This window comes from Hypanus sabinus, chromosome 7, assembly GCF_030144855.1.
Source record: "Hypanus sabinus isolate sHypSab1 chromosome 7, sHypSab1.hap1, whole genome shotgun sequence".
Taxonomy (NCBI): domain Eukaryota; kingdom Metazoa; phylum Chordata; class Chondrichthyes; order Myliobatiformes; family Dasyatidae; genus Hypanus; species Hypanus sabinus.
Window position 1 is genome coordinate 181,273,261 of NC_082712.1, and position 16,066 is coordinate 181,289,326.

A 16,066-nucleotide genomic window follows, 5' to 3' on the forward strand; every position below is an offset into this window, starting at 1 on the left:
TGTAGTAGTGAGGTTGGGGATGGCATTAAACAGGAAATTAGAAATGCATGCAATAAAGGAACAGTAGTTATTATAGGTGACTTAAATCTACATATAGATTGGGTGAACCAAATTAGTAAGGGTGCTGAGGAAGAGGATTTCTTGGAATGTATGCGGAATGGTTTTCTGAACCAACATGTCGAGGAACCAACTAGAGAGCAGGCCATTCTAGATTGGGTATTGAGCAATGAAGAAGGGTTAGTTAGCAATCTTGTCGTGTGAGGCCCCTTGGGTAAGAGTGACCATAATATGATGGAATTCTTCATTAAGATGGAGAGTGACATCGTTAATTCAGAAACAAAGGTTCTGAACTTAAAGAAGGGTAACTTTGAAGGTATGAGACATGAATTAGCTAAGATAGACTGGCAAATGATATTTAAAGGGTTGACGGTGGATATGCAATGGCAAGCATTTAAAGATTGCATGGATGAACTACAACAATTGTTCATCCCAGTTTGGCAAAAGAATAAACCAGGGAAGGTAGTGCACCCATGGCTGACAAGGGAAATTAGGGATAGTATCAAATCCAAAGAAGAAACATATAAATTAGCAAAAAAAAGCGGCACACCTGAGGACTGGGAGAAATTCAGAGCAGCAGAGGAGGACAAAGGGCTTAATTAGGAAAGGGGAAAAAGGTTATGAGAGAAAGCTGGCAGGGAACATAAAAACTGACTGTAAAAGCTTTTACAGATATGTGAAAAGAAAAAGATTGGTCAAGACAAATGTAGGTCCTTTAGTCAGGAACAGGTGAATTGATCATAGGGAACAAAGACATGGCAGACCAGTTGAATAACTACTTTGGTTCTGTCTTCACTAAGGAGGACATAAATAATCTTCCGGAAGTAGTAAGGGACCGAGGGTCTAGTGAGATGGAGGAACTGAAGGAAATACATGTTAGTAGGGAAGTGGTGTTAGGTAAATTGAAGGGATTAAAGGCAGATAAATCCCCAGGGCCAGATGGTCTGCACCCCAGAGTGCTTAAGGAAGTAGCCCAAGAAATAGTGGATGCATTAGTGATAATTTTTCAAAACTCCTTAGATTCTGGATTAGTTCCTGAGGATTGGAGGGTGGCTAATGTAACCCCACTTTTTAAAAAAGGAGGGAGAGAGAAACCGGGGAACTATAGACTGGTTAGTCTGACATCGATGGTGGGGAAAATGCTAGAGTCGGTTATCAAAGATGTGATAATAGCACATTTGGAAAGAGGTGAAATCATCGGACAAAGTCAGCATGGATTTGTGAAAGGAAAATCATGTCTGACGATTCTTATAGAATTTTTTGAAGATGTAACTAGTAGAGTGGATAGGGGAGAGCCAGTGGATGTGGTATATTTTGATTTTCAAAAGGCTTTTGATAAGGTCCCACACAGGAGATTAGTGTGCAAACTTAAAGCACACGGTATTGGGGGTATGGTATTGATGTGGATAGAGAATTGGTTGGCATACAGGAAGCAAAGAGTGGGAGTAAACGGGACCTTTTCAGAATGGCAGGCAGTGACTAGTGGGGTACCGCAAGGCTCAGTGCTGGGACCCCAGTTGTTTACAATATATATTAATGATTTAGATGAGGGAATTAAATGCAGCATCTCCAAGTTTGCGGATGACACGAAGCTGGGCGGCGGTGTTAGCTGTGAGGAGGATGCTAAGAGGATGCAGGGTGACTTGGATAGGTTAGGTGAGTGGGAAAATTCATGGCAGATGCAATTTAATGTGGATAAATGTGAGATTATCCACTTTGGTTGCAAGAACAGGAAAACAGATTATTATCTGAACGGTGGCCGATTAGGAAAAGGGGAGGTGCAACGAGACCTGGGTGTTATTGCGCACCAGTCATTGAAGGTGGGCATGCAAGTACAGCAGACAGTGAAAAAGGCAAATGGTATGTTGGCATTCATAGCAAAAGGATTTGAGTACAGGAGCAGGGAGGTTCTACTGCAGTTGTGCAAGGCCTTGGTGAGACCGCACCTAGAATATTGTGTGCAGTTTTGGTCCCCTAATCTGAGGAAAGACATTCTTGCCATAGAGGGAGTACAGAGAAGGTTCACCAGATTGATTCCTGGGATGGCAGGACTTTCATATAAAGAAAGACTGGATCGACTAGGCTTATACTCACTGGAATTTAGAAGATTGAGGGGGGATCCTATTGAAACATATAAAATTGTAAAGGGATTGGACAGGCTAGATGCAGGAAGATTGTTTCTGATGTTGTGGAAGTCCAGAACGAGGGGTCACAGTTTAAGGATAAAGGGGAAGCCTTTTAGGACCGAGATGAGGAAAAACTTCTTCACATAGAGAGTGGTGAATCTGTGTAATTCTCTGCCACAGGAAACAGTTGAGGCCGGTTCATTGGCTATATTTAAGAGGAAGTTAGATATGGCCCTTGTGGCTAAAGGGATCAGGAGGTATGGAGAGAAAGCAGGTACAGGGTTTTGAGTTGGATGATCAGCCATGATCTTACTGAATGGCGGTGCAGGCTCGAAGGGCCGAATGGCCTACTCCTGCACCTATTTTCTATGTTTCTATCCCTTTGTTCTTTCACACTCCTCAATGCCCTGCCATTCACAGTGCAAGATCTATTCTGGTTGGTACTAACAAAGTGCCACACCTCGCACTTGTCTGCATTAAATTCCGTCAACCATCTTTCAGCCAATTTTTTCAGCTGATGCAGATCCCTCTGCAAGCCATGCAAGTCTTCCTCACTGTCCACTATGCCCCAATCTTGGTGTCATCTGCAAATTTGCTTATCCAGTTGACCACTTTATCATCCAGATCATTGATATAGATGAAAAACAATAACAGACCCAGCACCGATCCCTGCAGCACTCCACTAGTCACAGGCCTCCAGTCAGATAGACAACCATCTACAACCACTCTCTGGTTTCTCCCACAATGACTGACCCAATTTACTGCCTCATCTTGACCAACCACCCAGGTGGGACCTTATAAAGAGAGCTGGTGAATTTAGCCAAGAAAAAAAACACAATGCAAGGTTTAGGAAGCTAGAATCAAACAGAACCTCTGAGGATTATAAGGAAGCCAGAAAAGAACTCAAGAAGAGAATTAGGAAAACCAGAGAGGGCCATGAAAAGTCCTTGGCAAGTAGGATTAAAGAGAATCCCAAGGCATTCTATACCTACATCAAAAGCAAGAGGATAACTGGGGGATAGTAGGACCAGGGATAAAGAAGGGAACATGTACTTCTGGCAGAGGATGTGGGAGAGGTTCTACATGAGTACTTTGCATCAATATTTATCATGTGGAAAGATTTGTGCAACGGTGCGATCAGTTTGTCTCATACATATACAGTAGGACATTTTGAAATAATGAAGGTGGCGGCATGGGTCTCTTAAAGAACATTACGATGGATATGTACTCTTGGCCTGATGGGATTTCCCAGGTTAATGAGAGCAGTAAGTGATGCACCATCAATAACTCTCGGAGACGGGAGGCGAACGATAGGCTTTTATTAGCTGCAAGAGACCACCACACAACATCCTGGAGACTGAGGGAGGAGCAGTGCCTCCAGTTGCCTTTATACAGGGGTCTGTGGGAGGAGCCACAGGAGCAGTCAGCAGAGGGGCGTGTCCAGACAGGTATATGTAGTTCACCACAATAAGGGAAGAGACTTCTGGGGTCCTGACCAAAATCCTTGTGCCCTTTCAAGGTCCCAGAGGACCTGCGAGTAGACAATGATGGTGCATTATTCAAGAACAGAAATAGTGATGACTGTAGGAACTACAGACTGCTGAGGCATATTTCAATGATTAGGAAGTATCTGGAGTGGATCACAAAGGATAGGATTTATGAGCATTAGGAAAACCATGGCCAAATAGGGACAGTCAGCTTGGCTTACTAGCTTGCAGTTATACAATCATAGAGCACTACAGGGAAAAAAACAGGCCCTTCAGCCCATCTAGTCTATGATTACTTGTTTTTCTGTCCAGTTCCATCTATCTACACCCAGACCAGAGGACTCCATAATCCCTGCCATTTATTCCAAACCTCTCTTTAACGTTGAAATTGAACTGTAGTCCACCATTTCCACTGACAGCTCATGCCACATTATCACCACGCTCTGAGTGAAGAAATTCCCCCTCAGGTTTCCTTTAAATATTTCATCTTTCATCTTAAACAATGATCTCCATTTCTGTCTCACCCAGTCTCGGGGTAAAACCCTGCAAGTAATCCATACTCCTCAGAATTCTGAATATATTGATAAGGTCTCACCTCATTCTTTACGCCGAAGGGAATAAAGTCTTAAGCTATTCAACATTTCCCTGTAACTCAGGTCTTCAAATCCCAGCAACATCCTGGTACATTTATCCTTTCAATTTTATTGAAATCGTTCCTGCAGGTAAGTGACCAGACAATAAGCCAAATTTGGTCTCAGCAACGTCTTCGACAACTTCAACATAACATCCCAACTCCTGTCTCAATGCTAAGATTTATGAAGGCTAATGTAACAAAAGCTCCTTTAGCACACTAACAAAGGATTTTGGATTTCCAGGTCTCTTTATTCTACCACACACTGCAGCTTCCCTGCGAGATCGCTGTCTAAGACCTACCCAGGCTGGTTCTACCGAAGTGCAACACACCACCCTTGTTTACATTGTAAATTACAGCTGTCATTTTTTCCAGAAACACACGGAAGTCTGCAGATGCTGGAAATCCAAAGCAACACACACAAAATGCTGGAGGAAGTGAGCAGGTCAAGCAGCCATCTATGGAAATGAATAAGCAGTCACGTTTTGGGCCAACTAACCAGTGTAGGTGTTAAACAATGAACAGTAGGGCACTGAGCAGTGTAGCAGAACACAGGAATCTGGGAATACAGGTCCATAATTTGTTGAAAGTGGCGTAACAGATCAGTAGGGTCATAAAGAAAGCTATAGGTTCATTGGCCTTCATATATCAAAGTATTCAGTACAGGAATTGGGATGTTATGTTGAAGTAGAAGACATTGGTGAAATTTGATTTAGAGTATTGCGTGCAGTTTTGGTCACCGACCAACAGTAAAGATGCAAAGAGTACAGAGAAATTTTGCAGCTATATTGCCAGGAATAGAAAACCTGAGTTATAAGGAAAAATTGAAGAACCCTATTTCCTGAAACATGGAAGATTGAGGAAAGATTTGCTAGAGGTATACAAAATGACGAGGGGTACAGATAGGGTAAATGAAAGCAGGGTTTTTCCACTAACATTGGATGGTACTAAAACAAGAGGTCATAGGTTAAGGTTGAAAAGTTTAAGGGGAAACTTAAAGAGAAGTTTTTCTCTCAGAGGTTCATGAGATTGTAGAACGAGCTGCCAGCGGAAGTGGTGCATGTGAGCTTGATTTCAGCATTTAGAAACATTGAAATATAGAAAACCTACAGCACAATACAGGCCCTTAGCCCACAAAGCTGAGCCGAACATGTCCCTACCTTAGAAATTACTAGGCTTACCTGTAGCTCTCTGTTTTTCTAGGCTCTATGTACCTATCCAGGAGTCTCACCACTCTCTGCGTAAAAACATTAACCTGACATCTCCTCTGTACCGACTTTCAAGCACCTTAAAACTGTGCTCTCTCGTGCTAGCTATTTCAGCCCTGGAAAAAAGCCTCTGAGTACCCACACAATCAATGCCTCTCATCATCTTATACACCTCTATCAGGTCACCTCTCACCTTCCGTCGCTCCAAGGAGAAAAGGCCAAGCTTACTCAACCAACTCTCATAAGGCATGCTCCCCAATCCAGGCAACATCCTTGCAAATCTCCTCTGCACCTTTTCTATGGTTTCCACATCCTTGCTATAGTGAGACGACCAGAAATGAGCACAGTACTCCAAGTGGGTTCTGACCAGGGTCCTATATAACTGCAACATTACCTCTCGGCTCCTAAACTCTATCCCATGATTGATGAAGGCCAATACACCGTATGCTTTCTTAACTACAATCAACCTGCGCAGCAGCTTTGTGTGTCCTACAGACTCAGACCCTAAGATCCCTGATCCTTCATACTGCCAAGAGTCTTACCATTAATCCTATATTTTGCCATCATATTTGACCTACCAAAATGAACCACCTCACACCTATCTGGGTTGAACTCCATCTGCCACTTCTGAGCCCAGTTTTGCATCCTACCAATGTCCCGCTGTAACCTCTGACAGCTCTCCACACTATCCACAACACCCCCAACCTTTGTGTCATCAGCAAATTTACTAACCCATCCCTCCACTTCTTCATCCAGGTCATTTATAAAAACCACAAGAGTCCCAGAACAACCCCTGAGGTACACCACTGGTCACCGACCTCCATGCAGAATATGACCTGCCTGCAACCACTCTTTACCTTCTGTGGGCGAGCCAATTCTGATTCACAAACAATGCCCCTTGGATCCCATGCCTCCTTACTTTCTCAATAAGCCTTGCACGGGTTACCTTGTCAAACACCTTGCTGGAATTCATATACACTACATTTACTACTCTTCCTTCATTAATGTGTTTAGTCACATCCTCAAAAAATTCAATCAGGTTCATAAGGCACGATCAGCCTTTTACAAATCCATGCTGACTATTCCTAATCATATTATGCCTCTCCAAATGTTCATAAGTCCTGCCTCTCAGGATCTTCTCCATCAGCTTACCAACCACTGAAGTAAGACTCACTGGTCTATAATTTCCTGGACTATCTCTACTCCCTTTCTTGAATAAGGGAACAACATCCGCAACCCTCCAATCCTCCAGAACCTCTCCTGCCCTCATTGATGATCATTGCCAGAGGTTCAGCAATCTGCTCCCTTGCCTCCCACAGCAGCCTGGGGTACATCTCATCTGGACCCGGAGTCTTTTCCAACTTAATGCTTTCCAAAAGTTCCAGCACATCCTCTTTCTTAATATGTACATGCTCAAGCTTTTCAATCTGCTGTAATTCATCCAATCACCAAGATTCTTTTCCATAGTGAATACTGAAGCAAAGTACTCACTAAGTACCTCTGCTATCTCCTCTTGTTCCATACACACTTTTCCACTGTCACACTAGATTGGTCCTATTCTCTCATGTCTTATCCTCTTGCTCTTCACATACTTGTAGAATGCCTTGGGGTTTTTCTTAATCCTGTCCGCCAAGGCCTTCTCATGGTCCCTTCTGGCTCTCTTAATTTCTTTCTTAAGCTCCTTCCTGCTAGCCTTGTAATCTTCCAAATCTCTATTATTACCTAGTTTTGAGTCTATGTTGAAGAAGGCAAATGCAATGATGACATTTATTTCTGAGAATTTTGCATGAGGACTCCCAAGTCCCTCTGGCATTTGAACTTTCTCCCCATTTAGATAATAGTCCACACTATTGTTCCTTTTACCATGTAACCCTCAGGTTCTGTCCACTGCATAAGTCCAGGGAAGACGATCGCTGGCCCTGCCAAACGGGTGAGATTGAGCTGCAGGTCCACCCAAAACCCCATTTGTGTGGATGCTGCATGATTTACCCTGTTACAAATCAGTACCGCGAAGTAACAGACAGTACACCACATATAATTAAACAATTTAGCTTTATAATTCTTAATTTGACTACAGGGTTAGTGAAGAAAAAGTAACAAAAGAAAAGGGCCCATCTTAATGAAACAGTCTAATGTGCACACATTGGAGCTCACTGTTTCTCTGTCGTCGATCCTCCTCTGATCCCCCCCCCCCCCCCCCCACCTCCGGCCTTCGTCAGATCATGGCCGCGCTCCGGCATCTTTTCTCTTCATCTCCCGCCGAACAGAAGACCCAGATCACCCTGGGGTCAGGCATATGGTACAGAAACACCCTCCTGTCCTCGGACAGCTCACAATCCAAAGCACCCATGATCTCTAACCATAACCCAAGTGCTGCTTCTACAGAAAGACCATTACATTAGTAGTGAAACCTCTTCCAAGATGTTACAACCAAAATGCATCATCATACATTTCCCAACACTGTATTTCATCTGCCACTTTTTTATCCATTCTTCCAATTTGTCTAAGTCCTTCTGAAATCACATTGCTTCCTCAGCACGATCTACCCCTCCACCTGTATCACCCACAAACTTTGCCACAAAGCCATCGTCTATTATCTAAATCATCGACAAACAATGTATAAAGCAGCAGTCCCAACATTGACCCTCAAGGAACAGCACTAGTCACTAGCAGCCAACCAGAAAAGGCCCCCTTTATTCCCACTCGCTGCCTCCTGCCTGTCATCTATTCCTCTATCTGTGCCAGTATCCTTCCTGTAATGCCAAAGGATTTTATCATGTTAAGCAGCTTCATGTGCGGCACCTTAACAAACATCTTCTGAAAATCCAAGTCAAACAGACAGTGAAACTCCCTCATATATCGTCCTGTCACACACTCCTGGGGACAGACACAGAATGAAGCTCCCTCCAGACTATCCCATCACACATCCTCATGGTCCAGACAGAATGAAACTCCCACTACATCACAGACCAGGGGTCCAATCACAGAGAGGCTCCCTCCACACCATCACAATCACACACATGGTCAGACACAGAGTGAGGCTCCTTCTACATTGCCCCATCACAAATGCCCGGGGTCAGACACAGAGTGAGGCTCCTTCGACATTGCCCCATCACACAGTCCTATGGTTAGACACAGAGTGAGGTTCCTTGCTGGTAGGTTTGCTAGCATGGTTCGGGAGGCTTTAAACTAATTTACAAAGGGGATGGGACTCGGAGTGATAGAGCAGTGGAAGAAGTGCATGGAGTAAAGCCAGATCTAACATATAAAGAGGCTTTGAGGAAAGAGAAGCAGAATAAAGGGTGCAAAGGTAGTGAGGTAGAAGGGCTAAAGTGTGTGCACTTCAATGCAAGAAGCATCAGGAACAAAGGTGATGAACTGAGAGCTTGGATACATACATGGAATTATGATGTAGTGGCCATTACAGAGACTTGGCTGGCGCCAGGGCAGGAATGGATTCTGAATATTCCTGGATTTCACTGTTTTAAAAGGGATAGAGGGGGGAAAAGGGGAGGAGGTGTCTCATTACTGGTCAGGGATACTATTACAGCTGCGGAAAGGATGGGTAATGTAGCAGAATCCTCTTTTGAGTCAGTATGGGTGTAAGTCAGGAACAGGAAAGGAGCAGTTACTCTATTGGGAGTATTCTATAAGCCCCCTGGTAGCAGTAGAGATACCGAGGAGCAGATTGGAAGGCAGATTTTGGAAAGGTGCAAAAATAACAGGGTTGTTATCATGGGTGACTTTAACTTCCCTAATATTGATTGGCACTTGATTAGTTCCAAGGGTTTAGATGGGGCAGAGTTTGTTAAGTGTGTCCAGGATGGATTCCTGTATGATGACAGTCTGACTAGGGGGAATGCAATATTAGATCTAGTATTAGGTAATGAACAGGGTCAGATCACAGATCTGTCAGTGGGTGAGCATCTGGGGGACAGTGACCACCACTCCCTGACCTTTATCATTATCATAGAAAAGGATAGAATCAGAGAGGACAGGAAAATTTTTAATTGGGGAAGGGCAAATTATGAGGCTATAAGGCTAGAACTTGCGGGTGTGAATTGAGATGATGTTTTTGCAGGGAAATGTACTATGGACATGTGGTCGATGTTTAGGGATCTCTTGCAGGATGTTAGGGATAAATTTGTCCCGGTGAGGAAAATAAAGAATGGTAGGGTGAAGGAACCACTGGTGACAAGTGAAGTGGAAAATCTAGTCAGGTGAAAGAAGGCAACATACATGAGGTTTAGGAAGCAAGGATCAGATGGGTCTATTGAGGAATATAGGGTAGCAAGAAAGGAGCTTAAGAAAGGATTGAGGAGAGCAAGAAGGGGGCATGAGAAGGACTTGGTGAGTAGGGTAAAGGAAAACCCCAAGGCATTCTTCAATTATGTGAAGAACAAAAGGATGACAGGAGTAAAGGTAGGACTGATTAGAGATAAAAGTGGGAAGATGAGCCTGGAGGCTGTGGAAGTGAGCGAGGTCCTCAGTGAATACTTCTCTTCCGTATTCACCAATGAGAGGGAAATTGATGACAGTGAGGACAATATGAGTGAGATTGATGTTCTGGAGCATGTTGATATTAAAGAAGAGAAGGTGTTAAAATACATTAGGACAGATAAGTCCCCGGGGCCTGATGGAATATTCCCCAGGCTGCTCCACGAGGCGAGGGAAGAAATTGCAGAGCCTCTGGCTAGGATCTTTATTTTCTCGTTGTCCACGGAAATGGTACCAAAGGATTGGAGGGAGGCAAATGTTGTCCCTTTGTTCAAAAAAGGTAGTAGGGAAAGTCCAGGTAATTATAGACCAGTGAGCCTTACGTCTGTGGTGGGAAAGCTATTGGAAAAGTTTCTTAGAGATTGGATCTATAGGCATTTAGAGAATCATGGTCTGATCAGGGACAGTCAGCATGGCTTTGTGAAGGGCAGATCGTGTCTAACAAGCCTGATAGAGTTCTTTGAGGAGGTGACCAGGCATATAGATGAGGGTAGTGCAGTGGATGTGATCTACATGGATTTTAGTAAGGCATTTGATAAGGTTCCACACTGCAAGCTTATTCAGAAAGTCAGAAGGCATGGGATCCAGGGAAGTTTGGCAAGGTGGATTCAGAATTGGCTTGCCTGCAGAAGGCAGAGGGTTGTGGTGGAGGGAGTACACTCAGACTGGAGGGTTGTGACTAGCGGTGTCCCCCAAGGATCAGTTCTGGGACCTCTACTTTTCGTGATTTTTATTAATGACCTGGATGTGGGGGTAGAAGGGTGGGTTGGCAAGTTTGCAGATGACAGAAAGGTTGGTGGAGTTGTGGATAGTGTAGAGGATTGTCGAAGATTGCAGAGAGACATTGATAGGATACAGAAGTGGGCTGAGAAGTGGCAGATGGAGTTCAACCCAGAGAAGTGTGAGGTGGTACACTTTGGAAGGACAAACTCCAAGGCAGAGTACAAAGTAAATGGCAGGATACTTGGTAGTGTGGAGGAGCAGAGGGATCTGGGGATACATGTCCACAGATCCCTGAAAGTTGCCTCACAGGTAGATTGGATAAGAAAGCTTGGAGTACTGTGTCCATTTCTGGTCACCTCACTATAGGAAGGATGTGGAAGCATTGGAAAGAGTACAGAGGAGATTTACCAGGATGCTGCCTGGTTTAGAGAGTATGCATTATGATCAGAGATTAAGGGAGCTTGGGCTTTACTCTTTGGAGAGAAGGAGGATGAGAGGAGACATGATGGAGGTGTACAAGATATTAAGAGGAATAGATAGAGTGGACAGTCAGTGCCTCTTCCCCAGGGCACCACTGCTCAATACAAGAGGACATGGCTTTAAGGTAAGGGGTGGGAAGTTCAAGGGGGATATTAAAGGAAGGTTTTTCACTCAGAGTGGTTGGTGTGTGGAATGCACTGCCTGAGTCAGTGGTGGAGGCAGATACACTAGTGAAGTTTAAGAGACCACTAGACAGGTATATGGAGGAACTTAAGCTTGTGGGTTATATGAGAGGCAGGGTTTGAGGGTCAGCACAACACTGTGGGCCAAAGGGCTGGTACTGTGCTGTACTGTTCTAAGTTCCTTCTACATTGCTCCATCATATATTTCCGGGGTCAGACGTAGAGTGAAGCTCCTTCCACATTGCCCCGTTCTGGGGTCAGACAGAGTGAGGCTTTCTCTACATTGCCCCATCACCCCACTCCCATGGTCAGACTCTACACCTTCAAGCCCCTCCACACCATCCCATCACACGTCCCCGGGGTCTAACACAGAATGTGGCTCCCTCCACACAATCCCATCACACGTCCCCAGGGTCTAACACAGAATGTGGCTCCCTCCACACAATCCCATCACACGTCCCCAGGGTCTAACACAGAATGTGGCTCCCTCCACACAATCCCATCACACGTCCCCGGGGTCTAACACAGAATGTGGCTCCCTAAACACAATCCCATCACACGTCCCCAGGGTCTAACACAGATTGTGGCTCCCTCCACACAATCCCATCACACGTCCCCAGGTTCTAACACAGAATGTGGCTCCCTCCACACAATCCCATCACACGTCCCCAGGGTCTAACACAGAATGTGGCTCCCTCCACACAATCCCATCAACGTCCCCAGGGTCTAACACAGAATGTGGCTCCCTCCACACAATCCCATCACACGTCCCCAGGGTCTAACACAGAATGTGGCTCCCTCCACACAATCCTATCACACGTCTCCAGGGTCTAACACAGATTGTGGCTCCCTCCATACAATCCCATCACACGTCCCCAGGGTCTAACACAGAATGTGGCACCCTCCACACAATCCCATCACACGTCCCCAGGGTCTAACACAGAATGTGGCTCCCTCCACACCATCCCATCACACGTCCCCAGCGTCTAACACAGAATGTGGCTCCCTCCACACCATCCCATCACACGTCCCCGGGGTCTAACACAGAATGTGGCTCCCTCCACACAATCCCATCACACGTCCCCGGGGTCTAACACAGAATGTGGCTCCCTCCACACCATCCCATCAAACGTCCCCGGGGTCTAACACAGAATGTGGCTCCCTCCACACCATCCCATCACACGTCCCCAGGGTCTAACACAGAATGTGGCTCCCTCCACACAATCCCACCTCACATGTCCCCGGAGTCTAACACAGAATGTGGCTCCCTCCACACCATCCCATCACACGTCCCCAGGGTCTAACACAGAATGTGGCTCCCTCCACACCATCCCATCACACGTCCCCGGGGTCTAACACAGAATGTGGCTCCCTCCACACAATCCCATCACACGTCCCCGGGGTCTAACACAGAATGTGGCTCCCTCCACACCATCCCATCACACGTCCCCAGGGTCTAACACAGAATGTGGCTCCCTCCACACAATCCCACCTCACATGTCCCCGGAGTCTAACACAGAATGTGGCTCCCTCCACACCATCCCATCACACGTCCCCGGGGTCTTACACAGAATGTGGCTCCCTCCACACAATCCCATCACACGTCCCCGGGGTCTAACACAGAATGTGGCTCCCTCCACACATTCCCATCACACGTCCCCGGGGTCTAACACAGAATGTGGCTCCCTCCGCACAATCCCATCACACGTCCCCAGGGTCTAACACAGAATGTGGCTCCCTCCACACCATCCCATCACACGTCCACGGGGTCTAACACAGAATGTGGCTCCCTCCACACCATCCCATCACACGTCCCCAGGGTCTAACACAGAATGTGGCTCCCTCCACACAATCCCATCACACGTCCCCGGGGTCTAACACAGAATGTGGCTCCCTCCACACAATCCCATCACACGTCCCCGGGGTCTAACACAGAATGTGGCTCCCTCCACACAATCCCACCTCACACGCCCCCGGGGTCTAACACAGAACGTGGCTCCTCCACACAATCCCATCACACGTCCCCACGGACTAACACAGAATGTGGCTCCCTCCACACCATCCCATCACACGTCCCCAGGGTCTAACACAGAATGTGGATCCCTCCACACCATCCCATCACACGTCCCCGGGGTCTAACACAGAATGTGGCTCCCTCCACACAATCCCACCTCACACGTCCCTGGAGTCTAACACAGAATGTGGCTCCCTCCACACCATCCCATCACACGTCCCCGGGGTCTAACACAGAATGTGGCTCCCTCCACACCATCCCATCACACGTCCCCGGGGTCTAACACAGAATGTGGCTCCCTCCACACCATCCCACCTCACACGTCCCCGGAGTCTAACACAGAATGTGGCTCCCTCCACACCATCCTATCACACGTCCCTGGGGTCTAACACAGAATGTGGCTCCCTCCACACAATCCCATCACACGTCCCCACGGACTAACACAGAATGTGGCTCCCTCCACACCATCCCATCACACGTCCCCAGGGTCTAACACAGAATGTGGATCCCTCCACACCATCCCATCACACGTCCCCGGGGTCTAACACAGAATGTGGCTCCCTCCACACAATCCCATCACACGTCCCCGGGGTCTAACACAGAATGTGGCTCCCTCCACACAATCCCACCTCACACGTCCCTGGAGTCTAACACAGAATGTGGCTCCCTCCACACCATCCCATCACACGTCCCCAGGGTCTAACACAGAATGTGGCTCCCTCCACACCATCCCATCACACGTCCCCGGGGTCTAACACAGAATGTGGCTCCCTCCACACCATCCCACCTCACACGTCCCCGGAGTCTAACACAGAATGTGGCTCCCTCCACACCATCCTATCACACGTCCCCGGGGTCTAACACAGAATGTGGCTCCCTCCACACAATCCCATCACATGTCCCCGGGGTCTAACACAGAATGTGGCTCCCTCCACACAATCCCACCTCTCACGTCCCCGGGGTCTAACACAGAATGTGGCTCCCTCCACACCATCCCATCACACGTCCCCAGGGTCTAACACAGAATGTGGCTCCCTCCACACCATCCCATCACACGTCCCCGGAGTCTAACACAGAATGTGGCTCCCTCCACACCATCCCACCTCACATGTCCCCGGGGTCACACACAGAGTGAGGCTCCCTCTGCACTGTCCCAACGCAGACTCTAGTCAAACATATATCTTTCTATCACACACCCTTGAGGTCTAGACCGATTGAAGCTGCCTCTACGCCATTCCACCACATGTTCCCGTGGTCAGAGACAGAGTGAAATCCCTCTACACCACCCATCACACACTCTAGGGTTAGACAGAGAGAGGCTTCCTCCACACCATCACAATTACACAAACCTGGCATCAGAGACAGAACGTGGCTCTATACTACTGAGGTCAGACATAGTGTGAAGCTCCCGTGTAGCAACCCATCACACACTTACAGAATCTGACAAAGAAGGAGGAGGCCCTTCACCTACCATCACGATTCCTGGTGTCAAACAGAGTGAAACTCCCTCCACACCATCACATTGCACTGTCCCGCGGTTAGACACATAAAGTGTAGCTCCCTCTACACCATTCATCCCACCAATCCCGTGGTCAGACACAAAATGAAACTCCCTCTGCACCGTCCCATCACATATTTCTGGGGTTAGACACAGAGTGAAATTTCTTCTGATTGTGAACTTCAGAAAGGATAAGATGAGGGAATAGGAACCAGTCCTCAGAGGGATCAGAAGTGGAGACAGTGAGCAGTTTCAAGTTCTGAGGTGTCAATATCTCTGAAGATCTAACCTGGTTCCAACATATCGATGCAGCTATAAAGAAGGCAAATCTGTGGCTATATTTTATTAGGAATTTGAGAAGATTTGGTTTGTCACCTAAAACATCATAAATAGGGTGTGGAGAGCACTCTGACTGGCTACCTCACTGTTCTGTATGGGGGAGGGGACTACTACACAGGATCGAGAGTGGTAACGTTAATCAGCTCCATTGTGGGCACAAGTCTCTGTTGTATCTAAAACATCTTCGAGGAGCGGTGCCTCAGAAAGGCAGCGTCCATCATCAAGGACTGCCAAAACTCAGGACATGCCCCCTTCTGATTGTTACCATCGGGAAGGATGTACAGTACTGAAGCTTGAACACATATACTCGACGATTGAGAAACAGCTTCTTCCTCTCGGGGGAGATGTGTAGAGAAAGTGGGGTGGAGAAGTGGGAGAAGGAAGTGGAGGGGAAGAGATGTGGGAGGGAAAAGGGGGTGGAGCAGAGGCGGAAGGGAGAAGAGAGGGGAAGAGGGGATGGGGAGGAGGGGACAGGGAGGGGGAAGGTAAGGGGAAGGTTGACAAGGGAGGAGAAGAAGGGGAGGAGGGGAAGGGGAGGGGAAGCTAGGGGGTGAGTGGAAGCTGGAGGGTTAGGGGGAGCTGGGGAGTTTGAGAGGATGAAGAGGAAGGGTGAGGGGAAGAAGGGAGGGTAGGGGAAGATTGATGAGGGAGGAGGGGAAGGGGAGAAGGGGGGGTGAGGGGAAGAGATGAGGTGAGGGGGAGCTGGGGGGAAGAGGGGAAGAGGGAGTGAGGGGAAACTGGGAGTGAGGGGAATGGGGGGTGAGGGTAAGCTGGAGTGAGGGGAAGAGGTTGTGAGAGGAAGCTGGTTGGGTGAGGGGAAGGGG

At 47.2% G+C, this 16,066-nt stretch overlaps 1 protein-coding gene across 8 annotated transcripts in view; it reads right to left on the reverse strand.

The window, feature by feature from the left end:
• sirt3 (sirtuin 3) overlaps window positions 1-16,066 on the reverse strand; it is a 77,424-nt gene that overhangs the window by 46,165 nt on the left and 15,193 nt on the right. The gene's annotated exons all lie outside the window — the stretch shown is intronic.